Source organism: Cupressus sempervirens, chromosome 1 (genome assembly GCF_028749045.1).
Source record: "Cupressus sempervirens isolate cs-2001-9-10 chromosome 1, ASM2874904v1, whole genome shotgun sequence".
NCBI classification, from domain to species: domain Eukaryota; kingdom Viridiplantae; phylum Streptophyta; class Pinopsida; order Cupressales; family Cupressaceae; genus Cupressus; species Cupressus sempervirens.
The window spans coordinates 68,439,442-68,463,562 of NC_143118.1; the positions used below are offsets into that span (position 1 = coordinate 68,439,442).

General features: G+C 33.2%; 1 pseudogene; it reads right to left on the reverse strand.

Moving 5' to 3' along the window:
• Positions 1-12,150: 12,150 nt before the first annotated feature.
• Positions 12,151-12,819, reverse strand: LOC149576187 (stearoyl-[acyl-carrier-protein] 9-desaturase, chloroplastic pseudogene; annotated as a pseudogene).
• Positions 12,820-24,121: the final 11,302 nt, after the last annotated feature.

Sequence of the window (24,121 nt, forward strand, 5' to 3'; positions counted from 1 at the left end):
AGGCCTACCCTGTTAAAGGCTACAACAAATTGTTAAATGTGACCTTGTTAGAGAATTTCACCATACTGTTAGGAATGAGCCTGGTTAAAGGACTTTGGAATATTCACTTGGAATGTCACCTTGTTAAAGGATTTACACCATGGCTATTAAACCAACCTAATTCCATAGGTTTTATTCTAACTGTTACAATTGCTAGAGAGTAACAATAATGGATTTTGATCTAATACAACTTACAACATATCTTGCAGATTACAGATCACACTTCAGTTCAATCCTTTGCTTGGCTTTAATCACTTCAGCTCTATAAGCTTGTCATCTCAAGCTTCATCACCTTGAGTCTTTTTACTCATCATACTAATGCAATCATATCTATGGTCACCTATCAAAGTAGAGTATCTATGCTCTCTTCTACCTTAGCCCCTTCTTCAACACTTCATGCTTTCATGCTTGACCCTCTCTACTTTGCTTCATGACCTTATGACTCCTTAAATAGAAATCTAGAATACCTTTCCCGCTTGATTCTCCCTCTCCAACTTTAAGGTTTCAATAGATTAGGTAAGATACAATGTATCTATCCCATATCTTGCTCTTATTTAGAAACTTTGTCTATAATCCAATTTTATTTGCCAAAAACATTTTACATAGTGTTTTGTGCCACCAGCTCATCATTCTTATCTTCTATCTGATTCATAGAATTCTAGATAACAACCATGTCAGCTTAGATCTGGAAAATCTTCAATTTTCAAAATAATGCAGCAAAATGACATTATTGGTTTACTGATGCTCAGCACCTGAAGAAATTCTATGAAACTTAGCTCTTGCAATTCACTCGGCACTTTAATATTACTCGACACTTATATCCTGCTCGGCACTTGAAAACTTACTCGACACCTATTATCTTTTCTGCTACTTGGCACCTAAAGACTGCTCGACACCTGAAGACTGCTTGACACCTAAAGACTACTCGACACACACTAAGTTTAACTTTTCTTAGCTTCAACTGAGAATCTATTCGGCACTAACTAGCTTTCTTGGATCTCTCTAATGAACTTAGTTAAGCTTTACAAATGACTTAGCTAAACCTTACATCTTTGATGTGTTTTAGTGTGCCCATTCTCTGTGTCTGATATCAATGCACTATTTCATCAATGGCTTAGTTGATCCTTATACTTCATTACATAATCATAACTTCAACCTTTCTCTAGGTACTCTAGTTACATCTTATTGATTGCCACCTCCTTGTCAATCAACCAACTTATAGTATTTGGATCACTAAAGCAATTATCATTCCTGCAAGTAGCAAGTTTGACATCAATGTCAAAAAAATGATTGAAAATATTCTTTTACCAGTTCCATTATACTCTTCATTCATGATCTTTTCAATCATTTCCAACACTATTATCTTTCAGTATATAGAATCTACTACCAAATATTTTGAAATATTTAACATTAGGAGCATAATCATAACATATGTCAAATTTTTGGAGCATTTGTACCTTTCTTGACTTGTACTCTATTTAGGGTATAAACAACAATACTAACTACTTGTATCCAATATTTTTATGATACATTCTTCTCCATCATTAATATTCTTGCATAGTCCATTATTGATTTGTTTCCCCTTTCAGCTATTCCATTAAGAGGAGGGGTCCTTGGTCCTGACATCTATCCTTTGATTCCTCTATCATTGTAGAATGTATTGAACTCATGTGAAATGAATTCACTACCTCTGTCAGATCATAAACACTTCAAACTCTTCCCTGTTTCTTTTACAACTATGGCTAAAAACCACTTAAATAATTGAAAAGCATCATATTTAGCTTTAAGAAACATCACATACATCATTCTAGATTATTCATCCATAAATAAAATTAAAATTAATCTCCATAGTAACTTTGAATACCAATGGGTCCACATAGGTCAATATGAACCAATTCTAAAATATCATTAGTAGTATATGTTTTTCTCTTAAAACTAGACTTAGTCATCTTTCCCAATTGACAATTTTTACACATAGTATTGTTAGGCTTCTTTAGTTTACGAAACCCTCTTCCTTCCTTCATCTTACTGATATTCACCAAATTTTCAAAGTTAATATGACATAATCTTTTGTGCCATAACCAAACATCTTCTTCTTGTGCAAACAAACATGTCTCATTTGATAGGTCTAGATAGAATAATTTGCCTCTTGTCTTCTCACTACTTCTAATTAGATTACCATCACCATCATGTATCTTGGCCTCTCTATTATGAAATTTAACTCTATAACCTGATTTTTTCAAATGTAAAGTACTCAACAAATTTTAGTTAAATCCTCCAACCCAATAAACATTGTCACATGTTATCTTGTTAGTCAGTTAAATAGTACATTTACCTATTATAACACATGGGATATCATTACCAAATTTAACACATCCACCATTGTATGGACCAATATCTTCAAATTTATCTTTATCACTAGTCATATGATTGGAACATCCACTATCAATTATCCATCTATCACTTTCATCAGAATCTTCTTTCATAGCAACATAGATAACTTCATCATCATTACTCTTAGATTCATTATCAATCTTTTCTTTAGCAATATAACAATATTTCTTACCTTTTTCATCCTTTCTTCTCTTGTAGTCTTTTTCATCTCTTCTTTCTTTGTACTTTCTTTCCTTCCTTTCATCCTTATCATATCTATTAGGACATCTAGCTACAATATGACAAACTTTGTTGCATGAAAAAAAAAAGGTAATATACCTCTGTATTTATCTCTTCCTATTCCAAACCTTTTTGCAACAAGGGCTTCAATTTCATCAATCTCATCATCAGAACTATCACTTTAACTCTTCACATATTTTCCTATCTTCTCACTAAGAACTAGTTGTGACTTGAAAGTAGATTCAATAGTAGTAGGTGTGTACTTATCAAAGTTAGACATCTCAAAAGTAGTAAGTCTACCAATTTCACCGTCTAAGGTCAAATTGTTACCTAGTGTGCATTTTAGTTCTTGGATTGCAGAGAATCTAATGACATAGATTGGGAGTAAAGTCCTCAATACCTTACTTATCATTGTTTCATCTTTGATTTCTCCATTTGCACCTTGAATTAGAGCATTAAAAACCTCTTTAACTCTTGTATAGTATTGTACAATGTTCTCACATTCCATCATTCTCATGTCATCAAATTTATCTCTTGGGAATTTTGATTTTTCTCTTAGAACATTGTCATCACCTCCATATATGCTCTTAAATATGTCCCACATCTTATTTACATTGTTAGAGTCTTTTAGGTCATCAAAATTGGCATAGCTTAGGGCTGAGACAATCTCCAATATTGCTTAGTTTTATTCTTGCTTATGTTTCAGTTGTTGCTACACCCTTAATATTGGTGTATACAGGGTTATGAATACTCAAATTGTGGCTATACTAATCCTTAATTAAGTCATGTTATCATTATATTATTATTATTTAGGTAATTAGGTTATCCTAGGTGTCATGTAAGGTTGTATCTATTCAACCTAAGCATAATTAGGTATGTATAGGAGGTCGTGAGTCTTATTTCAACACCATATTGTGAAGTGTGTTCTCATTGGAGATATTTGGAGGTTTCCCCCTCAAAGTGGCCAATTACTCTTAGTTATTATCAACTATTTATATAATATTTCATATTATTTCTTCTATTATGCAATTTATTTCAGTACAAGTGGTATCAGAGCATGATCTTGACACCATAGAGGCAAGGATTTTTCTCAATATTGGGGCAATTTTGGGAAGAGCATAACTTTCAGATTTTAGCTTATTTTTCAAAGATTTTTAAATGTTTTTTGAAGATCATATTAAATAAGATATAGTACAAAATTTAGAGGAATTGGAGCAAATTTGAGAAAATTATTGTAAAATTACTATTTCTACACAATTTATTGAGATCTTCGTATCTCTCACATCTTGCCAAATTGGAGTATAACGTATTGGGTTTTTTAGAGAAGCCTAAATTTCAAGGCTTGGAGAAGCCAAAAAAAAAAGCAAGATATTGCAAAATTAGGAAAATTCTCTCTCAAGGAAGCAAATTTGCTAATTTTTTTGGTACTTTTTCCATGTAAGGGTATCTTGGCCCTAGTAAGTTACAGTAAAAAATAAATAAATAAATTAGAGAATTTACATTTCATTTGTATGATTTATTTCAAAAATATTGGTTTCCATCATGATGGGGCCTTCAACAAGAGGCAAAAAGAATGCTACCACACTAGAGAAATTCTTTGATCAAGATTGGGAAGCAATAGAGGAAAATAATCCCAATGAAGAACTTAGTAAGTTCAAGGAAGAGGTTTAGAGGGATATGTATGACCTACGAGGAGATATATTAGATATACGAAGCATATTAACCACCTATATGAATGAAACAAGGAAGGACCTCTCAAGAAATCAAGGTGAAACCTTTAAGTTGACTAATAATGACACAAATTTTATTAATCCTATAGGATCTAGGAATTTTTTTTCCAAAGGTGGATATGAAAAATTTTGATGGAAAGGATCCCCTAACATGGATAAATCAAATGCATAATTTTTTTGAAGTACATCAAATCCCATATGGAGAAAAGGTCACAATGGCTCCCTTATGTCTAAAACCAGATCAATTCATTTGGTATTGTACTGATATGTTTCTGGATTCGATTGTGTGAATATTTTTGCCATCAACGTTTCGAATCACACTACGTGATCCATCATCAGGATGAAGAGCAAGAGATGAAAAACAATATCATTTGGTATTGTTGGCTTTTTACTCATAGGAGGAAAAAGGGTCTCACTATATCATGGTCAATTTTTATAGAAGAAATCCAAGCACAATATATCAATAGTGTGACAAAAAAATTCTTTAGCCAACTTGCTATGCTTCAACAAACATGATTAGTAAAGGATTATATTCAAAAATTCTAAAATCTATCCTTAAGAGTGGATATAATTATACAAGAGAACTTAAATGATTTATTCTTGGGTGGTATTAAGGATCACATTCAACATGAGGTATGCATGTTTTGTCCTAGCTCAGTAAATGAATCTTTTATATTGGCACATAGGGGAGAGGAGAAGTTCTTAACTCCTAGAAAGAAAGGGGCTAATGTGACAAGAGAAAAAGGATATTAAACACCTTCTCTTCCTCAACCTACTAGGTTGAATCCACAATAAATTGAGGAGAAAATAGAAAAGGGTTGTGTTTTGATTGTGATAGAAAATGTAGTTGAGGACATAAATGTAGTGAAAAGAAATTGTTCTATATTGAAGGTCCAAGTGAGGAAGAAGAGGATGAGCTCATATCAGAGGAGGATAGGGAGTTAGGTGATGAATCACTTGATCCTCAACCAATCATTTCTTTTCATGCACTTGTAGGTTTCAGTGCACCACAAACTCTCAAGGTAGTGGGTTTCTTAAAGAAATAGAAGGTAATAGTGTTGATTGACTCAGGTAGTACTCATAATTTCATCAACAAACAGTTGGAAACTATTCTAAATTGTTTTATACATCTAGTCCCAAAGTTTTAGGTTTTGATTGTAGATGGGGGCATAGTTAGTTGTTTAGGGAAGTGTCATAGCATCAAATTATCCATGGGAGATTATCAACTTGATACCCTAATGTATGTGATATCCATGGGTGCAATTGATATTTTTTTGGGAGTACAATGTCTTACTACATTGGGAACAATTGAGATGAACTTCCAATAACTATTCATGTGATTTCAATCAAAAGGAAAGGTAGTGGAGCTAGGGGGATTAAAGGAAAAATTCCCATAGATGGTAAGCTCTCATCAAATGCAAAAGTTTCTTAAGAAAGGTGTGGATGGATTTGTGGCCTAGCTATGTTCATTAGAAGCCTCTCAATCTAATGCTCTTACTCATCAAGATTTAAGAGCAATAATTGATCATCACTCAATGATTCTTTGAGATATGCCTAAAGGACTTCCTCCTAAGAGGGATCATGACCATGCCATACTTCTAGGGAGCTAGCCACCAAACATCAAGCCTTATAGGTACCCACACATTAAAAAAAAGTCAGATTAAAAAAGTTGTTAAGGAAATGCTAGAGGCAAGAATTATCAGGCATAGCCAAAGTGCTTATTCCTCACCTGTTGTGATGGTGTGTAAGAAGTATGAAACTTGGCACATGTGGCCAAATTATAAAGTTCTCAATAAGTACACCATTAAAGATAAGTTTCCTATTCTAGCCATCGATGATATTCTAGATGAATTAAATAGAGCTATGTATTTTAACATGTTAGATCTTAGATTGGGTTATCACCAAATTCTGAAAAAGGAAGAAGATATTTTTAAGACAACATTTCAAACAGATGAGGGTCATAATGAATTTTTGGTGATGTCATTTGGTCTTACCAATGCACCATCTACATTCCAAAGTTTGATGAATTCCATTTTTAAGAAGTTCTTGAGAACATTTGTGTTAGTTTTTTTTGATGATATATTAATTTATAGCAAGACTTGAACATTTGCAACATGCAGATTAAGCATTACAATTACTTGAAGATCATCAACTCTATGCTAAGCCATCCAAGTGTGCTTTTGGTCTTAAGGAGGTAGAGTATTTGGGTCACATAGTTTCACATGAAGGAGTAAAGGTAGAACCTAACCAAATTAAGGCTATCATGGAATGACCTATTCCAAAAAACATTAAGAAGCTAAGGGGTTTCTTGGGATTGATAGGATACTATAGAAGATTTATGAAGAATTATGGTTGTATAATAGGACCCCTTATCACTCTACTGAAGAAGGATTATTTTCGTTGGAATGAATATGCTAATGTATCATTTGAGCAATTGAAGAAGGCTATGTGCACAACTCCAGTGCTTGCCACTCCATACTTCACCAAGGAATTCATTATGGAATGTGATGCTTCTTGAAATGGAATAGGAGTAGTGTTGGTAAACAGATCATCCTTCTTCTTTTCCTCTTTTTATGTGCCCAAACTTATAACGAAGAAAAACTTTACACAACAATTGGGAAACCATTTCTAAGAATATCTAGTTTCCCTCTGAATTGAGGTACAAATCCCTATGTAAATGATATTCAATGAATTATGTTTTATCTCTAATTCCTACTGTGGGGTATGTTCTTAACCAGAGAATAGCAAAGGAAAAGCCAAGCTAATCCTATCCAAGACTAACTCAGGCAGATTTAGATTCTAATCCTATCCAATTTTAGGAACTCACACATCCTATGACTTGCCAACATTGGTGATGCAAGAATTCTATTTGTTATGCAAATGAAATGACATGAGATGAAAAATGAAGATTGAACATTCAAACCTTTGCAATAGGATCAGTTGATAGTACTCTGATTTATCTCCTAATCACCATTTGACCAAGAATATAAGAAAGTGCTCAAAACTGATCATAACAATACTCCGATTGAAAGTAATCAGAAAAGTGTTGCCCAAATACTCTGATTCATAAAAAAACCTTTCCTTGTTTTAAACACACAAATACAATACTCTGATTATATTTGCTTGTAGACTATAACCAAACCTATTACAAAAATTGAACATTAATCTCAATACATGAATGAAATTAAAGAAATTAAATGTGCTCGGTTGTGATACTATGGCTATGACATGTCCAATATCTCATTCTATCTGTTGGGATATTGTATTCTTTATAAATGATTAGCATAATATTGTATTAATCATATGAGAAAATCCCATCAGATCCCCCATATAGGCCTAGAGATCACAGCTTCACAATCATCCTTTATCAGAGAAGATCATCAATGAGAACATGATATCCTTGCCGGGCTAGTAGCTATCACCTACCCAACATGAAAACACTTGAACCAACGCACCCAACTTATGAATGAGAGGGCAAGAAAGAGGGAAACTTGACAAGGATGGCCTACCTATGAAGGACTTAGACCTAGAAACAAAATTGACTAGACTGACTTGATATGAACAATATTGCCAAAAAAAAATGGGTGACTTAAAGTTAGGCAACAACTAGCTCCGACTAGGGAATATGTACTGCAAGGTGCATAGAGAATCCAACATCTCTGGTTAAGAAAGTGCCTTAAGCATTGGGTTATAGAGTCTAGAAAAAAGATCAATGAGAAAGTTCATATAGGGAGGGTAGAGGGGAGCAGGGAAAACTAAAACAAAGCGAGAGAAAACAACCACAACAGACTAAGCAAGAAGAAGCTACACTAGACATGCCAAAATTGGAAAGAAAACTTATTTAGAAAAGGTGAGGAGACCTCACTAGTAGGACCAAAAGCAAGGAAAGATTCAAATGTGGCCATTCACGGGAAGAGAAAAATATGAACCTCTTCTAAATAGAGGAAGATACTCCATCAATCTGAAACAACATTGGTAACCTCTAGCCACTCCTTCACTATTGAACTTAAGTCCCAAAGCTATCTGCAACATGATGACCCACAAGACCTTTCTAAATAGCCATGCTTCATTATAGATCTCTGATTCATTTATGTTTCCATGTACATCCTTTCTTTCATACTCAAAATTTTGTGATGGAAAGGAATATTCAACATATTCTAGATGAGTTACTAGAATAGAATTTGTTTCATCTTTTTTAGCGTTATCATTTCTATTTGTTCCATCATCCTCCTTAGTAGAGATATCATCTTTCAAATCAGGATTAGCAAAACCAGAATATTGAAAATATTTGAGGAAAGAAATATCATCATACCTTTTGCAAGTACTGTCAAGAACAACTTCTGATTTCAAATCAGAGCTGAAAAATGTATCCGCATTTTCCACATGCTCTGACTTCTTTTGTGAAGGATAAAGACAATCATCAAATTTAGTAAATGTTCTTGGAAAATAGTCACATATATTTAATTTATTGCCAACAAAATGATCAAGAATACTAGCATCAAAACAATTGCAAGCATCATTAACTTCAGATTTCAAGCCTGGGCCAAAATTGAATGGTTCTTTATTACCCATAGACTCTATCAGAACTGAAACATCGTCTTCATATCTAGCATTTGTTAAATCTGAAAAATGTTCCTCTGAATTCAAAACTTTAATATTTGAATTAACTATAGAAGATCCATATGTTTCTGATACCATGAATTGATCATTCTTTATTTTAAGATTATGAATATCTTCATCTACTTCTTTATCTTCTACATGACATTTTAAAACTTCACCAGTCATTGAAATATTTTCCTCTTCAACATCTACATTCTCAGATTTAATAGGATGACCACTAAAACATAATGTAGCTAGTTCATTAGTTTCAGGAAGATAACAATTGGAAGCATAATCCTCATCTATTTTTCTTTCAATTTTACTTGTAATCTCTTCAACCGTATTTTCAGACTTGGCAAAACATTCATCAAGAGGATTAGTCATTGCATTTTCTTCAAGACAAATGGATTGCAAAATAGGCTCATCATCAACTTTTGCAATTTAAAAATCAATTTTTCCAAAGTCTTCCATGAAATTCAAATTTTCATGATCTAGAGATACATTAACTATTTGATCATCTTCATGCAATAGTTTATTTTTGTCTTCTTCAAATCTGAAACTTTTTAAATTAGAAGTAAATGAAGGTATGAAAGAACAATCTTTTTCTACTGTCCTTACCAATTCTTTATCACTATAGGAGATGCCTTCATCTGCTGAAATTTGTACTTCTATAACCTTTGGATCCAAGTCTGATTCATATTCTAAAAATAAATTTCCAAAGTACATAGGTTTATTACTACATTCACTAGCTTGCTCTGAAAAACTTCTTTGATATGAATTGTTGGAGCTTGAGAGTTGTCCTTTCAAGGCAAGTAATTCATTAGACAATTTCTGAATCAAGTCTTCCTATGAGGTTGATTCATTGATGCTGGCTTCATTATGAATTTCATGATTCCATATACCTGCAGCGATCATGTCATCTTCCAATTCTACAACAATTCTTTGAGCTACCTCCAAATCTACAGGTTTGGATCTTCTCAATTTGAAGCCTATGTCTGGAGGCATAGCATTGATAAAGAAAGTTTTCAAATTATGTGCAGCAGGTCTATTTGCTGCTGGAATTCTATGAATGATCTTATTGAAGTCAGAAAAAAAATCTCTCATACTTATAGAAGATAACTTCTTTGCTGATGCTAGTTGAGTCATCAAATCATATTCATCTTCAACAATCTTGAAATGATCTTCAAATGCTACTCTCATAGTATCCTAATTTGTGATGGATCCATCTACCAAATGATAAAACTAGTCCCCAGCTACCTCAATAAGAGTCTCAACAAATAATTGGACTGCAACATCTTCATGATTAATTCCCAAAATATTCATAGCTGTGAAGAATTTTCTTATGTGTTCATTGGTATTAATCCTTCCATCTCTTGAGAACTTGGGTATATGCTTTCTAGAACTGGAAGGAAGAGGACGATAGGATCAAAAATTAAGTGGACTAGTAGCAACTGCCCAAGGTGCAGCCATGTCTTATTGCAATAAAGTGATAGAAATCTGAATCAAGTTTATGGAAAGATAATGATGTTACCTTGATCGGTAAGTTCTCCAAAAATTTGTTCTAATAGGCATGGTCTTTTTTACAATAGAGTCGCCAATCTCTGAGTAGCAAAGAAAATGAATATTGTATCTTGAAAAAACCAAAGTATTCTTCCTCTTAGTCACCAAAAACATGAGCTGGGAACCTAAATGATAAGAACTTTCAAATCTTTCAAACTCTGATATAAAATAGGTTCTTTTAAAGACACAGAGTCACCAATCTCAAGAAGAGATAACACTAATAAACTTAAAAAAATAAAAATCTCTAGCACTGATCTTCTTGTCCAACTCCCCAATAGAGTCACCAAAAATCTATTGGTAAATAGATTTTCTTTCTTCTTTTCCTCTTTTTATGTGCCCAAACTTATAATGAAGAACAACTTTACACAACAGTTGGGAAATCATTTCTAAGAATAAAAGTTTCCCTCTGAATTGAGGTACAACTCCCTATGTAAATGATATTCAATGAATTATGTTTTATCTCTAATTCCTATTGTGGGGTATGTTCTTAACCAGAGAACAGCAGAGGCAAAACCAAGCTAATCCTATCCAGGACTAACTCAGGCAGATTTGGATTCTAATCCTATCCAATTTTAGGAACTCACACATCCTATGACTTCCCAACATTTGTGATGCAAGAATGCTATTTGTTATGCAAATGTAATGACATGAGTTGAAAAATGAAGATTGAACATTCAAACCTTTGAAATAGGACCAGTTGACAGTACTCTGATCTATCTCCCAATCACCATTTGACCAAGAATACAAGAAAGTGCTCAAAACTGATCATAACAATACTTCGATTGAAAGTAATCAGAAAAGTGTTGCCCAAATACTCTGATTCATAACAAAACCTTTCCTTGTTTTAAACACACATATACAATACTCTGATCATATTTGCTTGTAGACTATAGCCAAACCTATTACAAAAATTGAACATTAATCTCAATACATGAATGAAATTATAGAAATTAAACATGCTCTCTCCTCCACTCCAACTCTCTCACTGTATGTAGAAAAGGGAAGCACCTGGATAGTAAAGAATTGACACCAAGCGTGATTGTCTCTGCAATCTCCCTTCATACCAACAATTTTTTGACCCTCAATACTGAGTTTCCTACAATATTTATAGAATTTCCTTACAATCCATAGAGTTCCCAAGAACTCATGATCTTCCATCTTCTCTGAATACCAAAAATCAAAAGACAATATATTGTGAAAATGCAAGGAATATGGATCAAGTCGATCCTGTCTTTTCACTTCCTCATAAAGGAAACTAAATAGTCCTTTTACTATTTAAAAATTTGAATTAGGATATGAATATCAAGCTACCATTTATTACAAATATAGACTTTTAATGCCTCTTTGCCTTTGAAAAGTCTCTAAACCAGATTCTATATTATGATCTCTTGGTGTCACTTCAGATCTAGAAAATAATGTCCCATCCTTTAGGGAATGATTAGGAATGAAGCACATTGCAACAAGATGTTTCTTAGCTATCATGATAGAAAGTTCTCGTACTACAAAACTGGAGCATTTGAGTGTGATAACTCACCCAAAAGTTGAGCATGGAAAACATGAATATCAAAAGATCGATATATTACAAGAATATAATCTTGACATATATCCATCACCATAATCCTTCCCAAGAGATCCCTTCGAGAAAGTGAAATGAACAGACTCTCACCAATAGACAAGAACTTGGAGATATCATGCCACATCTTCCCCAGTTACCGCTTCTTCGTGTGACAACTGAAAAATGTTCAAACAAATTATCATCATGCCTATCTTACATCAAATGGGCCAGCATAGAAATCTTCTTTCGTATCATGTCTTCAAAAGCTGTGACCATACCATCAAGATCAATCTCAAACAACTTTTCAACTATTTTAGTATATGCAGTCTCGTGGCACTTCTCATCTGCAGCAATACTTCCACATATTTGAGCTAGTTTGAGATCACCATGATCTTTGGTAGATCTTGCAGTATTACCATGCGATATGAACATTGTCCTCTCCTGGAAAGATGTGTGCCAAAACCCAAAAAAAGGACTATTTTCTATTCGAGGATCTATTCCTGATCCAATGAGATACTGTATGGTCTTTTTAATCTGTCTCATGTCCACACAGCCACACAAGTAAAGATACTTATGGAGAAGATCACCATGTCTATTCTCTTCACCTGTCCACATACGAGTCCACATTGCCCGAGATGTGGGACTAGCATCACTCTCATCTCAGACCCCATCTAAAGTGTTAAGCATAGTCTGATAAGTCAAAGATGCCTCCTCGATAATCATATCTCTTACTAGAAAAACTAAGTAATTATCTAGTAATTCACAAGACCGCTCTCATAACTCTTTCACAACATTGACAAAGGCCTCAGAAGTAGGATCAAGCAAAGAATCTTATGTTTGCCAAGAATTCTCGATGGGTTTATCATGATCTTTGGGATTCACAAACTCTATGACTCCAAAATCTTTAGCAATCACAAACTTCTTGGGATAAATGTCAATGCCAATAACACATGAAGCACTTGTTGTTTTGGCACCCTCGGTCGCCACAAGATCAACTATACCAAGACCAAATATTGCAACAATTGATCTAGCTTCCATTTTTGTTGTATTCCAAACTGCTCTAAGACCTGCATTCTGATATCTTAGAATCATTTCTTAGGATTTCTACAAGCTATCTCCATTCAAGATCTTCGCTGGCCTTGCGAATGTTACCATCTCAAGGATCAAGTCTAGACATATTCTTCAACTATTTTTAAAAAGAATCTATATCATGCATGAAATAGGCTGGCGGGTTTGTTGAAAATCTGGTGTGAAAATGATCTTGGATGGGCTAATTTGGGAATCTTTATGCAAATAGGGCTTGTTGTTGTTCTTCACAACCAATTCCAATTGAATGGGTGACGCCTTTGGGAGAACCCACAATTTCAATTGTCACAGAAAGTGGGTTTACATTTACATTCATGCCTATCGTGAATGGGATATGAGGGTCCTTCAAAATTGGTTCTTTTATCAGTGGCCTTTCTATCAAACAAATTGTGCACATTCCTCATACATTTCCTTTAAGATAACCACTGTCTTGACCACATGGGCATTTCAAAAATGATTCAAATATAACTTCCACTACCGTTGAGTGTCTCTATGAGTCGAGCCATTTAACATGTGTGGCCTGATGGCCATTACCATGAATCCTCTGTGGTATGTTGTTCACCATTGAAAAATCTATTATTATTTACTTAAACTTACTAATAACTAGATTCCTTTAGGAAGGATTCCTATTTAATAATTTGCATGAATTGCCATTCATATCTTGTTGAAACTGAGAAGCTAATCTTGATATCCTTTGATTAATCCTTACATTTAGGAAACTAGGGCAACAAAACCACAATTTTATTTTAATGCCATATTGCACAACAAGCCATGATTGGATATGTTTTGTCAAACATACTACAATTGCCCTCATTCATCAAAATACATTACCCTTGAATTGGGATCACGAACTTGTTGGTGGAGAGATAGACTCGGGTTGATCTCCAACCTTTTGTGGTATATATGGTCTGATCTCAGAACATGTGAATGTGTTGGTTGATTTACATCAAAATCATGTTGATATTTTGTCAAACAGTTCATAGACATTCCTTGCTTAAGATTCATTTATTTTCATATGAGCCTTTCCCTTGCATGCATCAATTGTGATACTTTGGCTATGACATGTCCAAGATCTCATTCCATCTATTGGGATATTGTATTCTTTATAAATGATTAGCATAATATTGTAGTAATCATATGAGAAAATCCCATCAGATCCCCCATATAGGCTTGGAGATCATAGCTTCACAATCATCCTTTATCAGAGAAGATCATCAATGAGAACATGATATCCTTGCCGGGCTAGGTGCTATCACCTACCCAACATGACAACAATTGAACCAACCCACCCAACATATGAATGAGAGCGCAAGAAAGAGGGAAACCCAACAAGGATGGCCTACCTATGAAGGACTTAGACCTAGACACAAAACTAACTAGACTGACTTGATATGACCAATATTACCAAAAAAAAATGGGTGACTTAAAGTCAAGCAAAAAGTAGTTCTAAAGCAAGAAGGTTGACCAATTTCTTTTGAGAGTCATTAATTAAAAGGTAAAAATCAATTCAAACCTATTTACGAGAAGGAAATGCTAGAAATCCTTCATTGAGCTAAAAAATGGAGGCTTTATTTAATGGGTCAACACTTCAAGGTTAAGACATTTCATGATAGTCTAAAATATTTTTTGGAACAAATAGTATCATCAGAAGAGAAACAAAAATGGGTCACTAAGATGTTGGGATATGACTTTGAAATTGTATACAAGAAAGGGAAGGAAAATATTATGGCCGATGCATTTTCTAGGAAGGATGAAAAAGATGAAGCATTATTGTGTGCTCTTCCAATATTACAAAAAAAATGGGTGGTAGAAGCCAAAGAAGAGTGGAAAAATGATGTTGCAACAAGTCATCTCATCTAGTAGATAAAAAGTGATTCTAGTAATTTAGATAAGTTTTGTTTAAAGGGGGATATTCTTTAGTATAAAGAGTGCTTGTATCTCTACAAGAATTCTACTCTTAAACACAAGATTCTCAAAGAACTACATGAGTCCTCAATTGTTGGTCATTCATAATTTTTGAAGACATATCATTGGGTCAAGCAAGATTTTTTTTTGGAAGGGCTAAAAGGTGATGTTCAAAAGTTTGTGGCTAAATGTTTGGTTTGTCAAAGAAATAAGGGAAACAATTGAGACACCAGGTCTCTTGCAACCTTTATCTATTCCTAACCAACGTTGGGAAGAGGTATCAATGGACTTCATCATAGGGCTCCCCAAATCTAAAGGTCATAATGTCATCATGGTAGTAGTTGATTGCCTCACTAAATATGTACATTTTATTGTATTATCACATCCTTTTACAAAAAGTATAGTGGCAAAAGTTTTCTTGAAGAATATCCAAAAGCTACATGGTACACCTAAGGTTATTGTTAGTGATCATGATCCTATATTTACTAGTCATGATATTTATCTTTAAGTATCTTCAAAATTTTCTCTATAAGCACTAAGATCTTATACCAATTGTTAGAAATATTTAAAATAACTAAGAGCGAGGGTTGAATCAATTACTCAAGGTCAATATGTACTACTTGAACAATTAAACAATAAACACTTTATTGTTCTACTTATCCTATTGTTGCTTGGTCTATACTATAAAATTGTCATAAACATAACTTACATTGCATAAGGAAAATATTATCAAATGTAAAAACACAAAGAATTCATCATAATTTTGACACTAGGATTTTATGTGGAAACCCAATATGGAAAAAACCACCAGCAACATGTCACTCTTTATCACTCTTTCTAAGTGATATTTGTTAGAATTCAATCCTATTATAGGTTACAAAGCACACTATCAAATGTGACCTAGTTAGAGGATTTAATCACCATATTAGGAGTGGCCATGTAAGAGGACTTTGATCATTCCATTTAGAATGTTACCTAGGTAAATGATTTACACAGACTATTAAGTCTTCAAATGATTGTTAGGTAAACCTCTATTAAAATGATTTGAATAAAAATTGTTTACAATGATTAGAAAGAAAACAATAGGTTTTGATCTGTGTAATTACAACTCACTTTTGTAGGTTCAGATCTCTATTCGGTCCTTATATTGGTTTATTGATAAGCCTTCCATTGACACCTTTGATCTTGATTTTCTTGGACACTTTTCAAGAAATCAATCCACTCTTCTCAATAATAAAAAAGCCTTCTTCTCTAATGTACTTATCAATAACAACATCATATATGCAACCTTTCTCTACTAGCTTCACATTCACTTTTGAATTTCTTATCAACCTTGCTTTGTTTGCCTCTCTTCACATACAAGTTTAATTTATACACACTCATAAGAACCAAAGACACATGTGCACTCATACAATTTTTTTAACTCTCTACCTCTTTAAATAGGAAATTTTTGCTTTACCACTTTCTACATCCACCATAGATCTTAGGGTTTATGATGAGGTTCAACTTGCTTCACTATATCTGTCTATCTTCTTGATCTTCTTCTAGAAACTTCTCTAGAATTCATTTGTTAGGTCTTTACCTAATCCTTTCCTTGAATCAAATGAGTTGGATTGATTTCATGATTTCCTTGAATTCATTCTTATGTTGTTTCTTGATAATATCTAAATTATGGCAATTGGTCATCACTGAAACACTCAGTCACTATAAATCTCTCTAGCTTAGTATCAACTATCTTTCTTTGTCAATGCTAATGCTTGATCAACACTAGATTTTCTCGGCACTAACTATAGCTCAGTTGACACTAGGATTACTCAACACTAACTATATTTTATACTTCTACTCATCTTGGCTTAACTTTCTTGATATAAACAATCACTTTGCTTTATCAAAATCTATCTAATCAAATGTCCATTGTAACTTCCTTTTCATAACTCAAACTTTATTGTAGGTTCTATTGTTTTGAGAAACTTTTCAAATCCTCTTCATCAATAAAATAGATATGACATTTATATTAGGTAGCAATATGTCTAATCAATATATTTGACATCAATGAAAAAACAACAATTATTCCAATTGTAACTTTCCAACAGAAGGAGAAAGTTCAAGAGAAACAAGTAAGACTAGAGTATGTGAAGTCTAAGGAGAAAAATGCATGTATATTCACAAAGTCATTTCCTAACAATGGTTTTGAGTCCTTCCCCTATCCAAGATTCACTGAGAAAAGATACATGCTACATCAATTTGTGGACTATTATAATATCTTTGTGGAGTTAATGGAAGAGTTCACTCTTGAGAGACTATTTCTTGAAGTTGTGAAAGTGATCATAATGAAGTAGATAAAATCAATGCATGGAAGGTACAATGTATAACTGTAAGATTTTATAGGTTTCTCATTGAAACTAATACTCACCTTTGGCATTTTTATCAAAAGGGGATTGATTGGAAGTATGATTATGGAAAAAAAAAAAAAAAATTGTCAAAGGGGGAGAGAATCTATATACATATATAATACAATAAAGTGTTGTATAGTCAAAGGGAGAGTTCTACAAGTTGTTGACATGGAGTTTATCTTTCTAAAAAAAGTACACCCAAAGGGGGAGTGATTGTCAAACTAGACCAAGCTAGAGCTAAAGAACTTGATGTTAAAAATGTTGCAAAGAAATTGAATGAAGTCAAAGAATTGAAGATAAGCTTTCATTTGATGTTTAATATTTCATAATTTAATGTTATACAATTTCATAATGTCTTATGTGTTACCATCAATGCTAAAGGGGATATTGTTATCCCCAAATATAATGTTGTTAATGCATGTGAATGAGTCATATTAGTTGTTATGTTATCATTGATGTCAAGCCTTAGTTGGTTAGATAGTATGCTAATTTAGTAGAGTGGCATATCATTTGATTTATCAAGAGGATTTGAAGAAATTATAATGATGATGTTAGTGTTGATAAGTTTATGGTACTCAATGGTCACTTGAATCAATCCCATACATTAAATCATGACACAAAATTAAAAACAAAGGTCAGTTCTTAAATAAGAAATAAATAGAAAACTCAGTGAAAGAAGAACAAGACATCACCAAATAACAATTAAAAAAAAGGTCATTAAAGCACTCAATGAACATATAATAGAAATCACCCAATGAAAAAATACCCTAAGGTACTTGGTGAATGAAGAGAGGAAAATATACACTAAGCCAACAATTAAGAAGTTGTCAGTCTCAAATTGGTTTCGACATATGAGTGACAATATAATTAAGTTATTTACTAGTTTATGTAAAACAAGTAATACATGTTGAACATAAATTTTTAGATAATATATATTAAGTGAGAGATATTCAGTATTTATCAAGTAACTAGTAAGTGTTGAATCACTCAAGTGCTAAGCATATAGTAAGTGCTGAGTCATCCAGATGCTAGGTGGTCAATGGATGTCAAGTCATTTAGAGGCCAAGATATAGTATTGAAGTTGTAGTTTATGTAGAGCATCTGGGACTTCAAGTGTCAAATAATATAGTTTTGACATTATTCTTTGTAATGGAAAAAACTACTATGTAAACCATTTGGGAGCCAACTTGAGGATTCTTTTGTGATCCTGGATGATAAGGACAAGTCTTTATTGAGAATCCTTATGTAGTATATGCAGCCAATAATAAAAAAGAAAGGATTAAGTGGTAATATGAGTGAATCAAAATCATTGATTCACCCCTAACCCTAAGTCACCTAGGTCTTCTTAAGGAGGACAAACCCTAAATTTTTTATGAATGTTGAAGGAGAAAAAGAGAAAATTTTGCATGAGAAAATGTTCATGGTGATTGAGGTATTGTGAATTGAGATAGATTATGGAATCAATTAGAGGAGAACAGAGGAAAGAAGGTTAAAGGACAGAAGGGACACATCTAATTAGTGATTATCAAGTACACATCATAAAAGAGGTAAATGTTATCTAGTAGCTAAATGTTAATTATAGGGGCATTCCTGAGACATTCTAATAGTTAAATCAGTTAAATCTCTTGAAAAAGGTATTCTTAAAATGCTATTTTAAATCCTTTAACATGGTGCTTACTTCATTGTAAATTAAAGTCCTTTTACCAGACACACTTCTAATAGGGTGTTGAAATCTTTTAACATGGTAAGATCTAACAATCTTGAAAGCCTTTAATAGGCATACCTTTCACAAGGTAGATCATGTTTCATGATGAAACAAACTAACCTTCATTAGATACACATTATTACTATAGTAGTAGAGATTTATGGGTGTCATCGCCACCCTAGTTTTACCTTCTCCTTGGAGGGTTTTTGGGTAACCAAATATCTTGTGTCATACATGTGTTGAATGTTATTCACTTTCATACTTTGGATAAATATGTTTAGCTAACTATTTTAGTTTACATACATAGATTGTGAGATGAATGCATGGTGAATGATTTTAAGGTTGAAGTTTTAAGTACTGATTCACCCCCCTCCACACTCTTAGATTTTACTTTCCCTATTATATTTTGAACAATTAGTATCAAAGTCTAGTTCTCTAGAAAGGAAAGCATTGCAGGTTTGAGGAAAGATCTTGAAGATGGAAGTCTACAAGTTGGGAAAGACTATTGAGAACTAGAAGATTGAAGTATAGCTTGCCCTACATCAGCTAAATGAAGCAAGAGATGAGTTAAAGTGATCATTGAAAATAAGAAAAGAGATATCTATTGAAGAAAATGACACACATTACCAAGAGATTGAAACTATTGGATTATTTGTAGATGGAAACACAAGTGAATTTGATGTAGTCATTTCAGATCTGATGGAAAAGAATGGAGCTCTAACTAAAGAGGTAAGAAATCTCAAGATAGAACAAGAAGTCCAATTAGTATTACTATGTGAGGTGACCGAGTAGAAAAAGAAAGATGAGGGAGAAAAAGTCATGATTGAAGATGAAAAAAGAATACCAAACAACAGATTGGAAGTGAAGACAGCAAAAGTACAAAGGATTGCTAGCATACACTTGGAAACACTAGATAAAATAATGATTTCCAATCATGAATTGAATGGAAAAGATATTAAGATCACAACACTGAAGTTACATAATGAATAGCTGAGAAATAATATAAAAAGAGAAAAAGAGTTTGTAGAAATTTTCAATAGACCTACTGAAGCTATCAAGTATTTTGAGAAACTAATGAGATCTCCTAGGTCAAATAGTGATACTACTAGATTAGGATACACTAGCACTGAAGAAGGAGAATCATCTAAAAGTGGTGAAGAGAAAAACAACAAAGGTAAGAACTCCAAACCTACTTCTTATAATTATGGTAAGATAGGTCATACTACCAATTTTTGCAAGAGCAAGACTACAAATCATAATCCTAAGAAAAAGTTCACGGGTCACTTCCATAAATTTAATAAGCAAGGACATTAGGCACATGAATTTAGAACCAAGAACTTGAGCAAACAAGGATTTGAAGTATATTTTTATAACTGTCAGAAGTATGGACATAGAGCATATGAGTGTAGATCCAAGCCCAAATGGTCATCAAACAAGCAAAAAAAGGTAAAGCACAATTAAAACTCTTATAATTGGGATTATAATACTAGGTATAGTTGTCACTATTTTCAAGAATATGGACATGTTGCTAAAAATTGCATAAGAACACATTTTAGAAGTGACTACAAAATATGGTTAAGTGAAACTACATGTTTTAGTTGCTTGAAGATAGGTCACAAAAGAATGGATTGTCCAACAAGGTCAAAGGCACCTAGTAGTGACTTCAACAAAGGAAAAAGAAATGCATATGATGATAATGTTAGAAATAAGATTAAACAACCAAATTTCAAGGAAATTCTCAACATTTCTTATAAATAAGACCCATCTAGTGCGTTATCCATGATACCACCACAAGTCTTAATGATTCAAGACATGAGATGTTGTTACGCATGTAAGATGGGTAGCGTAGGTGATATGGAAATCAGATAGCTATATGGAAAACTGTGTGAAAATGGGATAACAAAGGATGAATATAAAATTGTACAAAGAAGAGGGTTAACTTGTGTCCTAAATTTCCCAAACATTTTTAAGATAGAGTGGATAAAGATTGTTTTGAGCAGAATTCATGATAATTCTATATGGTTAGAGAATGGAACTATCAAGATTACTAAGAATATTGTGTAGAGGATAACAAGATATCCAACCCTAGATAGACCCAAAACTATGAGAAGTGATGTAAAAGAGGTTATCAAAAAAAACACAGGGGCAGTGTGGAACAAAAGAGGAATGAAAATTGATACCATTACAAATACCCTAATTGCTTTTGTAGTAAGGATTATTTCACACAAATTATTTCAATCAAGTAGGTTGAATAGTGTACCTTTTATTGTTGTTGACATAGGCTACAAGATAGTGAAGAAGGATCATTCTCATGATCTTGTCAAGCTATAGTTGCAATAATTATTAGAAAACTTGGCAGCCATAAGGAAAACCAATAGTGCACAATGTAAGTTTGGATCAATACTTGTATGTATATTTTTCTATGTGTAGAACAAAGTCCCTTCCTATGGAAAAGTTGCTTGGAAGAAAAATAGATCTATTACAATACAAATAAGTAAGTTCATTGAGCAAATGGGAGAGAATTTTGAGTCTATTATGACTACTTACTTTGAGGACTTTAAGAAGTCTATGAAACATAGACATAGGATTACAGTGTCACTAGTTGAGAAATTTTTTAATGATGTTTTCTTTCTAGTTGATATTGACTTCACATATGTACAAGTTGTAGTTCCAAGGGTAATGTGGTTAAGACCTCTAGGATATGAGATTAATGTGGATGAGGCATTTGCAACAATCACAATTTTTCTTGCAAAAGTAAATAATAAGGCTACTGTCTTTGGCAATTATGATATTACAAAATCAAAGATAACTATGGACTTGAATAAAACATCAATGATAAGAAAGAAGAACAAAATTGTTAAGAAACTTAAAGAAATTTTTTGTGGAGGAGTAGAGGAAGATGAAGAAGAAGATGTTCCTACTCAAGCACCACTAGCCCTAACACAAGGTCAAGGAGAAGATCAAGGTGAAGAGGAAGTTGACCTTCAAATAGGTGTCAAGGGAGAAGAAGCCAGTAAAGCACCTATCACCATAGAAAATAAGAAAAGGAAAGTTTAAATCTCCAATAGTTAGCAAACCAAAGAAGGTTGTAAAACCTAAGCCTATAGTTCTAGCTAACAAAACCAGCACAAGAGCTACTACCAAGAAAGCTCAAGAAGTGGCAAAGCCAAAAGAACATAGGCTAGGAAATCTATTCTAGTTGACAAGTTTGAGAAGAGACAAAGGAGAAAGTACATTGCTCCAACAAAGTTAGAAGAAGAGAGGACAAAATTTGATGATAACAACCAATTCCAAGTGGTAAGTCACAGTCCTTCTAATTTGGATAATTTTGTGAAAATATAAAGAATAATGCAGATTTGAGTGTATTTACACATATTGAATTTGATAAGCTTGGAAAGTTAGATATGGATAAGGTAGAAGAGTCAGTTTATGCGATGATGGCAACATTTAAGATGTCTCCAATTGAGGTTGCCAACTCTCTACCAAAGAATTTATATGATAGAGTTGAGAAAAGATGAAAATATAGTCTCACAATAGAGAGAAATATAAGAGAAACTACACTTGCAAGAGTGATGCCAGACTTAGATAAATCTGAGATTACAAAGGCCATTAAGAAGTATGTAGGAAAATTTTCTCCAAAGTACTAAGCTTTTAACATTTTACAGAATAATATTGAAGATATTTTTCAACATAGTACTCAATTATGGAAGGTAATTTAATGGATGACAACACCTAAGGCAATTGAGTAGACACCTATTGAGGTAGGTGATGAAAAAGGTGAATAAGAATTAATTGAGGTTACTATAGTTGATACTAGGAAAGATGCACATATGGAACACACTAAGACAAATTTAGATACACAAGAAATAGCTAAAGATGAACAACATCCAAAACAAAGTATACCAATTATACATATGTCAAGTGCTAGTCCACAACATGTGACCAAAAAGAAACTTAAATTATAACGATCAAGGATGTTTCTAAAAATATGACTCAAAACATCAATCCCCTAACAGAGGAGGACATGTAGAAAATATTGCAAGATACCACCACCAAGGCACAACTATGTAGTCATCCTATATTGATGAGTGTAGATGAACTTAAGAAGACTAAGAAGACATCTGTAGAGGTGGAAACACAAGACATATCAAAAACTCATCAATTCACTATGATACAACCTACATTACCCATTGTAGTTTCTCAAAGAAAAGAGACATCCATGACAAACATCAACAAATTGGTGAGCACAAGATGGAATACAAGTTCCAATAGGTTAGGTAGATACTCTTGTACCTACAACACAAGTTCAAGGTGTAATTGAAATTAAAAGAGAAGAAGAAAAGTGGACTGAAGAATCAGACGTGACCATAAAGCCTAAGGAGAAATTAGCAATACAAACACTAGTTTCTTTATCAACAATTTATGCTCCTCCAAGTCAAGCACTTCACAGGCCAAGTGAAGAAGCTACACTACTATAGTCATGAAGGCCTAGTCCTAGTACATCCAAGATAGATGAGGTTACATCATTTGGTGAAGTTATTGTTTTACCAAATTTTGACCTTGCAAAAATACTATTGAAAAAATGGGCATACTATAGGATGCACTTGGAAGGAAAAAGAAATAAGAACTAATCAAAAGGGAACTTAGGCAAAATCAAGCATTGCAAGACATCAAGGATATCTTTCTTGATGCATTCATCCTACCAATACCAGAGGAAGATAAACCTATCATGGAGCAATTGGTAAAAATTGTAGAATAGATCAATGATGTAGATCTGGATTCCAATGTAAAATTACTTGAATGGTCTGAAAGAAAATTTATAGGAATAGTCAATGAAAAGATATCAAGTGCTATTTCACTTAGTCAAGTTGAGTTAGCAACCAATATTGAAAGTGTAAAGAAAGTCTTAGAGAATATTTTCTCACTTTACACCAAG